The sequence below is a fragment of the Zingiber officinale genome, chromosome 9A (genome assembly GCF_018446385.1).
Source record: "Zingiber officinale cultivar Zhangliang chromosome 9A, Zo_v1.1, whole genome shotgun sequence".
NCBI lineage: Eukaryota > Viridiplantae > Streptophyta > Magnoliopsida > Zingiberales > Zingiberaceae > Zingiber > Zingiber officinale.
Window position 1 is genome coordinate 111415941 of NC_056002.1, and position 14664 is coordinate 111430604.

General features: G+C 36.4%; 1 long non-coding RNA gene across 3 annotated transcripts; it reads left to right on the forward strand.

The window, feature by feature from the left end:
* Positions 1–430: 430 nt before the first annotated feature.
* LOC122019795 lies at positions 431–9426 on the forward strand. 3 transcript variants are annotated; one of them, XR_006122034.1, is made up of 7 exons: positions 431–1075; positions 3974–4038; positions 4121–4215; positions 4295–4407; positions 7136–8751; positions 8887–8970; positions 9055–9426. It is a non-coding gene; the product is annotated as an uncharacterized LOC122019795 (long non-coding RNA). The 3 variants fall into 3 exon arrangements; XR_006122033.1 differs by lacking the exon at positions 4295–4407; XR_006122035.1 differs by lacking the exon at positions 4295–4407 and having other exon boundaries at positions 7317–8751.
* The last annotated feature ends 5238 nt before the right edge of the window (positions 9427–14664 follow it).

Sequence of the window (14664 nt, forward strand, 5' to 3'; positions counted from 1 at the left end):
CTCACATGCTTAATTTTATAGTTATATTACATTTTGTGAGGAAATTTATTTTAAACTTAATTATAAATTTCCTACAAATTATGAAATTTAATTTCATATTTTATGAGATTTAATAGGAAATTCAAAGAGTCATAGATTAAAATCGAGCCAGATCGAATTTGGCCTGATTTGGAGGTCAAACGGAGGAGATCAATCTAAATAAGTGTGAACCGTTGATCTAGATCATGAGAGATCTTGCTCATTCATTCTGATCTTAGCATCCTACACTTGATCCAGATCTAAAATGACATAGACCATTGGATCCAAGCAAGAAGGTAACTTGATCCGGACCACTCATCTCTTCATCAACGAGATCAAACGATTAGATCTTCATCCACCCCCTTTATCAAGATGGACGGCCCAGATCGCAAGAGAGAAAAGCTCCCTTTTCTTACCTTCACGCGGACGAACAGAACTCACGATCTGCTGCTCGCGACTTCTCTTAGGCTAGGGCACGCGATTTCCCCACCGCCAGCCACTCTCTTCCTTTCTTCTTCCTCACCACAGGCCGGCGGCTCTTTCCTTACCTTCACTGCCGCCGGCCGGTCCCCACATCCATTTCTCCTCTTCTCCGATCTGCTCAACTCCGCGACGACAGCAGCTCCGGCGGTCTCTTTGAGCGGACAGCAGTGTGGGTCTAGGGTTCTCTTGACGGCGGAGCGTTCTCCTCCGGCAAGGTATTCCTTCATCATTCCTACCTCAACGGACATCTTCCTGTGGACGGCGTTCCGAAAGCAGAGGATTCCAGCAGAGGAATCCGACTGTGCCTTATTCTCCAGCGAGCTTCTTCTCAACTTCATCACTGACGTTGTTGGATCTCCTGGTGACGGCGTTCTGTAAACAGAAGGTTCCATCTCAGTGCATACTCCAATTCCAGCACAAGCTCTCCAATTCCGGCAGATCACTCAAGCAAGCTGGTCGTGATCAGGGGTAGTCGTTGTGTGCTGTTCACCAGTGATGGCGTTCCAGATCTGGTACCTTTGTGTGACGGCGAAGGGTAGTTGAATGGGTGTATGATCGCAGAGGAGTGGATTTGGTGATTAACTAGTTTGTTTCCTTGTTTGATTTGTTTTGTCTTTGTTCATATGCATTTTGGATATTTTAATTACTGTTTTGATTCATGTTTGAATTGCTTAGTTGTTAGTTTTCCTTCATGTTAATTGTTTAAGGTTAATGTAGTTTCCTTTCTTGCTTAATTAGGTTGTTATGTTTTTCATTGCTTTTTAGATTGATAGATTGCACTTTGTTTAGTTCATTTATGCATGTTAGTTTCGTTTAAGTATGATTGTTGATCTTGTATCATAGGGGGACAATGTGGTACAAGTTTAACACTTATGCTTAATTAGGTTTTGTTTAATTGTTGTTAAGTTGTTAGTTAATTGTCTTTGTTTAACTGTTGCTTTCTTTATGCATGTTACTTCTCTAGAAAGGATCCTCATAGCGTAGAGTGACACTGCGTTGTGAGTTCATATTTGCTGGTTAGTTAGGATTTCCTTATTTGCATTAGTTGTAGAAATTTCAAAACAAAATCCCCATTATTCGATTTCGTCTGAGAGCAAATGTCCTACCATTGGTTCCACATGAGAGACGACCCGGTCCTCTACTATACTACCTTAGTGTAGATTCAGGGGTTCGGTTGGGTATAAATAAATTAATTTGATCCTGCGTAAGTGATAGTTGTGCGCTAATCAATCACCCGATGCTTTAGTTGAATTGATCAAAACTGAAGCACATCAGTCTACAATACCAAGCATCAAAGAAACATCTCTTCTTGTAAAGGTAACTAGTACACCTGAAAAACTTAAATGATTAGTAATTTTCTACGACAAGATCAATATTATATAGGATAATATTATTGTAAACGAGGGCATAAAATGATCCCATATCAGACCCAATGTTAGGCCTGATATGCTATCATATTAGATTCACGTTGGGCCTGATATGAGATCATTTCAGGCCCTCGTTTGTCATGATATTCCAATAACCATGGCCATCAACTGACTAACATAAATAAATATTAAGATTTTCAAACTATTTTATTTTACTAAACTACCACTTCGTGCTTCAAATTCTTAATAATAAGTTGTACCTGAAAATCTAAAGGTTCGAGATGTTGATTCCCAATTTTGAAATATTGACTAATATACTACGGATATGTTGTATATCTTGTATGTCCTAGAAAATACTTAAGGGGGACTATTTGATCATTGCTATGTATCGATTATGTAAAATAATACATCTATGATGTCTTCCTTTCTTTATGGATGTTCCATAAAAACTATTAAAGTGACCTAACACGCTATTCCAATGCAATTTCTATCTACACTGGTTGGGCCTTTGCAAATCTGATAGTTTCGAAGGTGTGATACATTCGCGGATAATTTAACAACAGAGGATGAAACATCCGACCCATTCCTTTCGCCATTATGAAAGGAGAGTATTGATATAAACCATAAATCTTCACCATAGAGACGGGACTAGTGTGGATTTTCGCTGGAAATCATTGATGTCGCCTTATGGACACACGAAGACACGTAGACTTTCGGTGGGGGGACGATCTCGCAACTTAAAAAGAGCGAAAGATTTTTTGCATCCAGAGAGTTAAGAAAAGCGCGAAGCTTGCATGCGTTGAGAGAGGGAGGGATAAAGATGTTGACGCCATTAACATCCGAACCATCAATAAAATTTTTAAATTAAAATAATTCAAATGTGCTTTGGACGTCTGAGAAAATGGGATGAAGAAATATGATGTTGACGGGAGATGTACAAAAGAAATTTTACATTTTTTTTTAACGTGGGGTTTGGTAAATACAAAACTAGGGTATATCTTTTGATAATTTCAAGTTTCCACGTACACCTTATGGTAAAATGCTGTAAAAACTTAGGGTGCGTTTGGGTTACGCATTTTCTGTTTTCATTTTTTGAAAAATGCGCATTTCTTAAGAATGATGTTTGTTTTGTATTTTTCATATTTGTTTTATAAAAAAATAGATATCATTTTGTAGAAAAATAGAGAATGACTAAAAGTCATTTTCTATTTCCTAGAAAACGGGCGTTTTCCAAAAAATAAAAATAGAAAACGTGCAAACCGAACGCACCCTTAGTAGTTACGTCTTTTTCTAGTCCCATAGTAAAACTTTATTACTTGGTGGTTATTTGGGCTATAGCCCAGCCCAAAACGAGGACACAGATACCGAATCGTAACCCTAGTCTCTTTTATTCTTCTTTCTCCGCCGTCCGTCCCATCCTATTGGAGATCACCTCCTGCATCAACCGCCGTGTCCGCCGGCCCGATCGAGTTGGGAGGCCACAGTCGACGTTGCTGCTGCCGCGACCGCTGAAGTTGCCGCGCGCATAACCAACTTCAATTTTTTATCAAAAGCATCTGTCACAGGAACATCGGCCGCTTACAAACTTACACTAGCCTGCGGTTTTTGGACAATCTCAACCTCTCCTAGCTGTCCCCCCTTCCTCGCCTATCTCCAAATCTCAGCCTCTCACAATTCTCCCCCACTCAGACTAGCACAGGTTTCTCTGAAGAGCCAGAATCTTATTTCAATGAATATGAGAACCTTGGAGTCTTTGTAGAAGCATATGCACAAATATCAAACAATTAGCAAGGTGTTCCGCCAAAACAAGAAATCGTCGACTCTCTGGTCTAGATGTCATGAATGTCATAGTGGTAGCTGCAAAGTGCGCGCCATGGTCTAAAACAGGCATGACTTGTTTCACCTTCACTGAATGAAATCATCTTTATTGAAAATTTATATTTTTGACAATGGAGGTTAATTTTTTGGTTTCACATCATTCTCAATCAGTTCTTCTGACCTTTCGTTTTGAAGAAACTTACCTTCTAGTACTAACCATTACATGAGTTGTTTGAAATTTGAACTTGTTATTCTTGGTGCTTAAATTGGTTGATGTTTTCATTTAGGTGGAGATGGAGATGTTGCTAGAACTTTACCCAAAGCATTGGCCAAGAGAGGACATCGTGTAATGGTACTTGTCATAACTCTTGACTCAAAATTGTTTCTATCAATGGATCCTGCTCATTGGTGAGAGCACATCAATATTCCTATAGGTTCCTTGGCGTGTCCCATGTGGTTGATTTTTCTGATAAGGGATTTATGATATGTACCCCAATGTGCCTGGGTAATACACAACATTGCACATCAGGTATATGTTTATTCATGTGTTGTTTCTAGTGTCAAATACATTAAGAACCTAAAACCATTATTGTTCATATTATTTTTAGGATGATTTCTTGAATTTCATAATTATGTTCATGGCGAGCTATGCTTATGTTAAGAACCCTTATCCGAGATCTAAAATGGTTGAAGTACTAAATTATTGGTTACCAAAAAGAAGGTTCGAAATTCAGTTTTTTTTTTTCAATTTAATTTCTTTCTAAAATTTAACACAATTTACAAATTTCAATTCTTACAGTGGGTTTTCTGCTACTGCTGCACTTTTTAAAGGACACCAGTTGTCTCTTGACTATCTAGTTAGAAATCTTCTTAAAATTTGTGGATATTGAATTCACTAGTCTGCATACACAAGTAGATTTTTTTTCTGCATATATATTCATATTTTAGAAGTTGTTTCATGGGTAGTGAGTATAACGACTCAGTATAAGAAGAATAAACGTAAGAAGAAAATGTAAATAGAGGCCGCGGAAAATAAACCAAATAACTCGAAAGAGAATCCAAACTCGAGTGGGACTGACAGGTAAAACTTCTGAGTCTCACGAACCTAAACGTCATAGGAAAAAAATAAGGGGTAGTGAGAATAACAACTCAGTGGGTATAAGAAGAATAATGCACGAACTACATAGTGTAAGGAGATCAAAGAAAGCAGTATAATGTTACTTCCTAACGTAAATAAGAGCACAAATATAAATATCTGTTGATAAAAGAAAAAGCAACAACATAACTATCTACTAACATGAATAAACAGGTATGCCAAATAACACTGTCTCGATTATCTTACCTACTATCTGATATCAAGACTGTCAATATAACCAATGATTAACCTAATCCATTAAGTATAATAAACAACAATAATAATCACACAACCAATGCAAATCTTGCACATACCAAGTCTTGACTACGGGTAACAATATTTTACCCGGAATGAGCCTCATGGGGCAGTCAGGTGTGTATATACTAAGGACAAAATGCTACCACGAATGGTTCTTGTGGGTAGTTAGATGTACAGATGACCATTATCTACGTGCAACAACATGCTACCACGAATGAGTTTCGTAGGTAGACAGGGTGAGGCTACTATTTATCTACTGACTGCATGAACAATATGCTACCACGAATGGGTCTTGTGGACAAATGTAATAATAAGCAAGCTGTAAACAATCACACCCAAGCGTATAAGTTGTCAATTATGCAACAGTATACTATTATTAACATAGAGCACAAATGTAAATGACAAACAACATAGTATGAATAACAATGAGACTGCATAGATATCAAAATAGATTAAAAATAAACTCAAGCAAGTAAGTATCAAACTCAAGAAGCAAATAGAGTGGAGTCAAGGTAAGCAAGTAAATGCTACCTAATCAACATAAATGAAAGACAATCATGGTGGCAAAAAAGGCGAATACGCTCGCCCCCAGCGCCCCCGCCAACCCGTCCCAGGGCCAACACAGAGGAGATAATTCACGAGCGGCTACCAGCCTTTGGAATAGTGACTAGCACATAAGGGAGACATTTATCTCGGCTTTGTCAAAATTCGAACCCTAGACCTCATGGTGGCAACACCTCATGCGCTAACCACTAGACTCATCCGAGTGGACCAAATGAAAGACAATCATGCACTAAGATCAAAAGGTTAAAGAAGAAACTATCCACCTCTATTATAGATTGTCCTAACTGTACCGTCTTCAAGTCAAAGGTCTATCTCGAGCTCGAATCCTACAAGTATAGGATCCCAAACAAACTAAGTACTAGAATAATACTAATAACTCTAAGTAATCTAAGTAGGTTAACCATTTATTACCATTTTTATCAAGTAATCATTTAACCTTCTTAATCATGGTGTAGCAAATTCTTAAGTGATTGCTTAAGGATTTATCAATCAATTAGTTGACTTACAACCTAAATAAATCAATTTATTAGTTTATCTTGATTCAGCTATACTTTATCTTCAGTTTAGTTATGTATGTCATTAGCAACTGTAATTAGACTTCAATTAACATCCTTAACTAATTAATTGATTATTTAATCAAATTATTCTCTATTAGTCATCTATCAAAATCGACAATGAATAAATCTTTCTTTTATCTTCTCTGCATCTGCATATAAATCAATTAGTTTAATTTACCATTAAAAATTGAATTAATCTTACCTTCTTCTCTATTTGGTGTGGGCTACATGGTGTGGGGCTATGACAGGAAGGAAATAGGTTAGCGATCGGCAAAACGACAACGGTTGAAATCTGACATTAGTGGCGGCGACTCACCAACTTGTGGAGATCTTCCGTCTTGTGGTGAGAGATTTGTCGGCTTGCATTAGGGATTCAACTTGCCACAAAATTTCTCCATGTTGTTGCCCAAAAGGAACACCAACATTGACCTTCGGTGCAAGGGGGAAAGGTCAATGGGTGGAAGAGGCACGAGGCAAAATTGAGAGCAACGACGCGTAGGTCATAATGACAAAGTATTCGCTCCATGGGGAAAAGGGTTTGGGAGGTCTGCGGTTATGTCGATGGGCACGAGAAAGAATAGGGTTCAATATAGTTTTTTTTTTTCTATTTGTTGAATTAGTTAATTAACTTGATTTGATTACTTTATTTTAACAATGGTGTTAACATGCATCTAATTAATTTGATCTTTATTGATTAATATTTTATTAACATAACACTTATTGCTTCCAGAATGGTGATACATCTATTCTAGATATTTCAATATTTACTCAAAAGAACAAAATATGTATTCGACAATTGTAATGGGAAGAATGTTGTCTCATCTTTGCTCGTCCCTGCATTCCATGCTTTGTTTTCTTAGAATATTAACTTTGTCCTTCATAGAGAAACCAATATAAATTTATAACTAATATATTTTATATTACATCCTCAAAAGGGATCATTGTAGTTTGAGTTAGAGCTTTGGATTATTCAAGACAAAGTTCCAGCAATTTCAAAAGTTGAAACTAAAGATCTTTAAACTGTTTCAATTTTTACGAGTTATTGTTAATTTTGGTGACTTTACTGTTACCAAGAAATATTACTGGTGGATTAATTAATTCTTTTCTCTTTTTCAGATTGAAAGGGTAGCTAGCATGCTAATTCACTTTCTCTTGCAACTTGCTGATCTTCAACGGAGGTTTCGTAACATAAAAGATCCTGAAAAATATGAATTTAGAACCAGACAATTGTGAAAACAAGTTAGTGCAATGCCCATTTGATTTTTCGTATGATCTTAAATTACATTGTTGTTTAATGCCTGTGAATTTGCTGTGAAAGATTGTCGAGATTTATGTTCATATTGCAAGAGGTGATAAAGAGAATGTATTTCTTGTTGTAATCTTGAAGGATGGATAAGCATACAATGAGAGGTGTCTCCTATGCACGATTATCTTGTATGGATAAGGATGCCAATCAGCCTTTTCTATCATGATTTATGTAGTGTTAAATTTTTTGAAGTTTTATAAATAGTTGTTTACATCTACAGTTGATATTCTCTCGAATATTGACAAAGATGGTAAGGTGATCCAAGAGTTTGTTCAGTTTGATTTCAAAACAAAATCAACAACTTTTGAAGCATTGAATGTTAAGGCTATTTTTGGAGAGATATTAGATAAATTTCTTGTCTCGATTCAAGCCTGAATCGGGTTAACAAATTCATTTGGTATCTTGTTAAGAATAGCCTCAATATTCAATGCTTCAGAAGCTGCTTATTTGGCTTTAAGCTAAACAAACTTTTGGATCACCTTACCATGTTCACCAATTTTCGATAGAATATCAACTGCAAATGTAAACACTGTTCTATTTATAAAACTTTAGAAAATTTAACACTGCATAAATCATGATAGAAAAGGTTGATCCTTATCTATGCAAGACAATCGTGCATAGGAGATACCTCATTGTATGCCCATCCATTCCACAGCAGGAAACACATTCTCTTTATCATATCTTGCAATATGAATATAAATCTTGACAATCTTTCATAACACATTCACAGACATTAAATAAAAATATAATTTAAGATTATACGAAAAGTCAAATGAACATTGCACTAATTTGTTTTCACAATTGTGTGGTTCTAAATTCATATTTTTTAGAATCTTGTATATTGTGAAACCTCCGTTGAGGATCAACAAGTTGCAAGAGAAAGTGAATTAGTATGGTAGCTACCCTTTCAACCTGAAAAAGAGAAAATAATTAATTAATCCAATAATAATATTTCCTGATGATAATAAAGTCACCAGAATTAACAATAACTTATAAGAATTGAAACAGTTTAAATCATTGATGGACAAGAGTGATTCACCAAGCATTCTCGCCTATGGAAGACAATTGTGCATAGAAGATACCTTCTTATTGTATGACCATCCATCTTTCAAGATTGGTGAAGATGGTAATGTAATTCAGAAGTTTTTTCAGCTTGGTCTCAAAGTCAAATCAGCAACTTCTAAAGCATTGAATGTTGAGGCTATGCTTGAAGAGATATCAAATGAATTCCTTGATCCGATATAGGTATAACCTCCTCGAGTCCTTGAAAAAAAAGATCTTAATCTTGTAAAGCAACACGAGATAAATTCATGTTTATGCAGTGAATAGTTTATTAATTTTCTCCTTGTTATGCTGACCAACATTATTACTTTTGTTTAGTATAACTGATGAGAGATCCTGTCATTTTACCTTCATCAAGAATATAAGTAGACCGGCCAGTTATCCAAAGGCGCTTGCTGAGTGGTAATGTATAGTTTTCCTATCATTAATCATTTTCTTTCTCATGTCTGATGATGAAAAAACTAAAATATCGGCTTGTAAACCCAGACCGATCCATTCAACCATTCCCATCTCACTCAAGACATGCTGATACTCAACACAGAGCTGAAACAAAGAATCCAAAATTTCATCAGATCTGTAGAGGAAACGAAGCTGAGGGAATGAAGCTTCTGAAGATGTTTGTGGTTGAGTAAATGCAGATCAAAGCTGTTTACGAAAATGACAAAGGGTGAAGCTGAAGGGCCACCTTTCTAGTCTTCAATAGTGGGCGAAATTGTTATCCATATTCCAACACCTTTGTGACCGACAAAGACACATTCAAGGCCTTACAAAAGGCTTCTGCTATGAATTGTAAAACTTTTCTTATTCTTTCATTACATAACCTTTAGAGAATTTATACTCGTTTACAAGGTTTTTCCACTTCTCGGCTGCCTATGTGGTTGTTTCTTTATTATTTTTTATACATAATATTATAAATAGTTATTATTCTTTATCATATTTATTTTTAATAAAATATTTTGTCTAAATATTTAAAAATAAAATAATTTTTAATATATATGTATATATTAAATCAATAGAATAATTTTATTAGGTTTTAATTAAATTTATTTAAATTATTTCAATTATAGTTAAAAGTTATTTAATTAAATCTAACTTATTTGTCTACAAATAGTTAGGTGAAGAGTTTGACGTATTGTCGAGATTAGGTGTCGCCTAGGTTGTGTGATGCATTCTGATGTGTCCTTGGATTTAGGTGATGTGTTTGGTCTTGTCGCTGGGCTTAGAAGATACGATTGGACTCATCAGGTTCGGGTGATGTGTCTAGGCCCTTTGTTAGGCTTGGGCGATGCGTTCGGGCTCATCACTCGGCTTGGGTGATGCGTCCAAGCTCGCACAACGTGTCTGGACATGTTGTTTGGCCTGTCGTTAAGCTCAGGCAATGCGTCCGAACTCACACATGTTCGGACGCATCACCGGGAGCATCGTCGATCTCGGGCGACGCATCCGGACGAGTCTAAGGGTTCGTTGCTGGGCTCGGGTAACACATCAGAGATGACACGTCCGTGCTTGCGCGACGCGTTCGAATTCGTTGTCGAGCCCGGGCAATGAGTCGCAGTGGCAAAACAATGTCTGTGGTAGCAATTCTAGGCATAGCGATGGCAGATGGAGGTGGGTTATTGGCTAAAGCACTGTCTCAAGCAAAGACAGTGTAGTTGATGTCCGTCTCCCGTTTAGGCTGTCACCTCTGCCACCATTTAAAACACTGCCTAAAGATAACACATTAACAACTAGGATATTTCAACAATAAATTGAAATTATAGTGTAAAATGGTGATTTGAAAGTTTAGAGTGGTCATGCAAAATGGAGCAAAGTAAAAAGGGCTGCCCGATGCACGAAGCTCCCGTCATGCGGGGTCCCGGGGAAGGATCCATTGTACGCAATCTTACTCTACTTTTTGCAAGAGACTGTTTTCAGGATTCGAACTCGCGACCTTTTGGTCACATGACAACAACTTTATCGTTGCACCAAGGCAAAATGGAGCAAAGTACAGTGGTAAAATAAAATTTGCAAATTATCTAACTTCTTTGATAATGGTTGATTGGTCATTTATTAACTTCTTTATTAGAATAGTTGAAGAAAAAGGTGATATTGCTCACTCTAAGTGGTTTAGTATTATTGATCCAATGATAAAATCTGGGCAAGTAAATTACGGAGGACATTTTGTTTTAGCGCAATGGTCTTTATTTAAGGAAGGTAAGGTAGAATAGTGATCCTATATATAGAACTAGCATGAAGCTTCCTTCATTAGCTCCCATAAGCGTAGCTGAGTTTGCATTCGAGTGGTAGATTGTCATAAAAGAACAGAGATCGAATCTTCGGGAGAACAATTTCTTGGAAAATAAAATCCCTCCCATCTAAAGAGATATCATTCGATCACTATGATTTACTTCCCTTTCAAATGCCTTGGGCAGACTTGAAGAGGCACCTTAGTTGAGCCCATCACCACTTCATTCAGGATTGGCGAAGAGTTTCTTCTGTACATTACATGTGTTGTGCTCGAATCTTAAATGAGTTCATGGTTTTTTTTTTTTTTTGTATCTATTGAGTTAAACCTTCAGTTGGTGATTAAGCTGTTTTTAATAGTCTACATAATGGCTCAATTGATAGAGATAGGAGATTGTTTCTCATTCATATCATATGATTTACTTTTCTGCCGGATTTTCAAAATTTAGACCTAAACCTATGATTTTCTGTATTATCTAGAAAATCTCAAGCTAAATTACGACCATTGCCTTTTCCCATAACCTTGCACCATGAATCAACTGCATGTGGTTAGTTCTTGTCACTTCCTGAATGAATGTGGCCTTCTTTGATAGGTATGGGTTTTCCCAAGTATCACTTATAAGAAGAATCTACATATATTTCATCTATTTATATTGAAATGACATGCAAATGATTCTGATTTATACGAATTATGTTGACAGCATTTGTTTGTTTAGTGAATGTTGAACTTCAGTTACTTCAGATTTATTTCCTTAATGGAACGGTGTGGTTCTTCTATCTGTTAAATAGCATGTACTCTTTTTTTCCTTTATCTTTTTAGTTATTCATCATATGTTCTTCGGACTGCAAAGATGAGAATCAAAAGAAGATCCCCGAGAATTCTTCGACATTCCGATCATTTCTCTACTTAAAAAACTAAAGGAGAAATACAGACTGAACAAAGTGACTTGCCATTTTACAAGTTATGACAATGCAGTGCAAACTGTAGTGAGTAGATTTAGATTAGTGAAATATTGAAAAAACAGTTCTCACATTTCCAATAGTTGCTAAATACAAGAAAAAAACATGAGGGCATAACTTATCCTCTCAATCTACTGATCTAGAATGAACTATACCTGACAAATCTGTATCAATCTCATTCTACTGCAAAAAACAACACCCTATCCTCAAGATGGCTACAAACAGAGGATAACAAGCGAATACAACTACAAATTTGAATATAGCATCCTGTAAAGGAAACAAATGAACTCTAGGAAACTCTGCGTTATGAATCATGCTTGTGATCAAAACGTTCACCTTCTGTAACTCTTAACCTATGGGCTTCATTACCAATAGGTATATGCAACAGCCCTCAAAGAATCAAAGACAAGTTGGTCAACAGCTGGAAGAACACCATTTGAACAGGAAGCAAATTGCGGGTGCCTGCCATGGGCGTTATCTAGATTCCCGGACAAATTCGTAGATACAAATGTGCGTCATGACCTCTGTGGGCAAGAGGCTCATGCTTGTATGACTCCCACCTTTTGTCCTCATGATTTCTAGCTGCAGGAAGCCGGCCAATCCTAGGCACTTGCTCTATCAGATTGGTTGCGGTCATGACTGAGATCAAAAGCCCTTGGTCTGTCCCCAGTATCATTACAATCATGGTTCCGGCTCCGTTGATTCCTCGAACTACATTGCCAATCTCTAAAAGAAACTCTGTACAATGACAAAGAAATTCTTTTACATGTCATATAATAGAAGTACAAAATACAGTTTTATTATTTATCAAACTTCCCTTATTTTTGGAACAAAACACAAATATATTTTTCATATCATAGAAGATACCTAACTTTAAGAAAGTATTAATTGGGAAATAGCTGATAAATCAACCAATGCCCACAAAACAAAAGAAAATGCAAAGGAGGCTATGGAGTGCATCAAAAGTCCAAGTGTACATGGTTTTCTGGTGCAAAGAACAAGCATGGTTAACCAGGTATTATCTATCAAAACTTTCTCGAAAATGATAATGCATTAAAATGGCTAAAGGTACATATGGAACTGATGCATATAGAAAGAATAACTTCTATGTAAAGTAAATTAGACTAATAAGTTGCTCTATGCTTATCTTTAGATTCAAGCATCAATAGACTTTCAAACTAAAAATTTGTAGCTAACTAAAAACATCATATTGAGGAAGAGTTAACGGACAAAAATACCGTTCAGCCTAAAGTGCCCCGTTATCTATGATTAGGAAAATGAAATAAAGTGAAGAAATTTTAGAATTCATCCAAAAAGAAAGAAAAAAGTGAAAGACAATTTTACAAACTTATTCTTCATTTAAAGCAAGTTAGAAACTTCTTTTTGAATTAGAAGAGTTAACAAGTAACCAAATATAAATTAGTAGTGGACACGAAGAGTTATAAATCTCCTCCATGGGTATATTAAATTTTTCATGCTTTATAAGATGCAAAATATAAGCAAAAAAAAAAAAACAACTGTTAGCACAAAAATCGGATAAAAAAAAATACAAGATCTAAAACAACTCAAATAAAACATCTATTATAATCTCAGAAAAAATACAAAACTATAAAAGTTTGTAACATAGTTATAGATTTTCTTATAATATCAAAATATTATGAGAATCTTATAAGATTTGGCAGGTAAGTTCTAGTACCAACACGAAGTCTCGGAGCTTCATCTACATTATGCTGGAAGATAACAGAGGCCACATCAAGACCAGACTGGAGTGGCATAACATGCATCAGTTGAGAACTGTATCCCATTGCTTGTACATAGTTCAGATTAGCATAAAGAGATCTTCCCATACCATTCCATGGATAATGACTAGGATGATAAATTTCTAGCCCTACATAAGGTGAAGTGTAGAATACAGTTCCATAACAAGGATTTTGGCAGAACCATCCAAATACTAGATTTTGCTCATGGCCATTCAGATCACTGTTTAGAATGTGAAGTAGATTCCTTGGAGTCAGAACCAAAATTCATAGAAACAGTTGGCCTCACTACAGCCTCAAACTGCTCAAGGTTGTCCAATAAATCGATGTGGTTGGTGTTCAGAACTTTCTTGGAATTGATCCGTCACTTCTTCCCTATCCAATTGCCCTACATGTTCATCTATTTTTCAGAGTTGGAAGTGAAACTACCAAAGGGAAATACCAAGTATGGAACTGGTGGACCGGTAGCAACAAATGTAGGAAAGAACTTGGAATAATCCAAGGCCCTCTGCTGGGAAGTGTCAACAAGAACTGGTGCAAAAGGGATCAATGGATCTGACGAATTTTGCACAGATTCCTGGCCTGGTAGGTTCTAGCTCTTGCATCTGGTGCGACTAAAGATGATGATTCTGTGATTGTTTCATGCATATCATTTCCCACAGTTGAGGGTATCAAATATGAGACATCATTATTTACCTTGACTAAACCAATGTCAGAGGAACCCTCAAACTGCAATCTATTGCTGTCTTTTCTACGAGGAGATGGTGATACTTGATGGAGTCAAAGAAAGAGAGCAACAAGCTAACGATATGGATCATGGTTAACCCACTCTAGATGTTAATGATGATCCATTATGCATCAATGGAGGCCCAATTACAAGGGCTAAGGCTAGAAAGATGAAGGAAGCACTTAATATACTAATTGAAGATGTGAAGGCCAAAGCTACCATTGAAGAAGGTTTGACCAAGAGCAAGTCATTCGCTATAGTCAACCTAATTCAAGCCTTAGATGAGCTTAATTAGCACTTAAGTCTCATGTCTATGTAGTAGGGATATGTAGGCTTAATTTAGACTCAATTTCTACTTTTATTTGGGTTGTAATAAAGCCATAAGCTTAAAATAGCTAAGTAGTCTACATAGGCCTTTACTAAATAAGC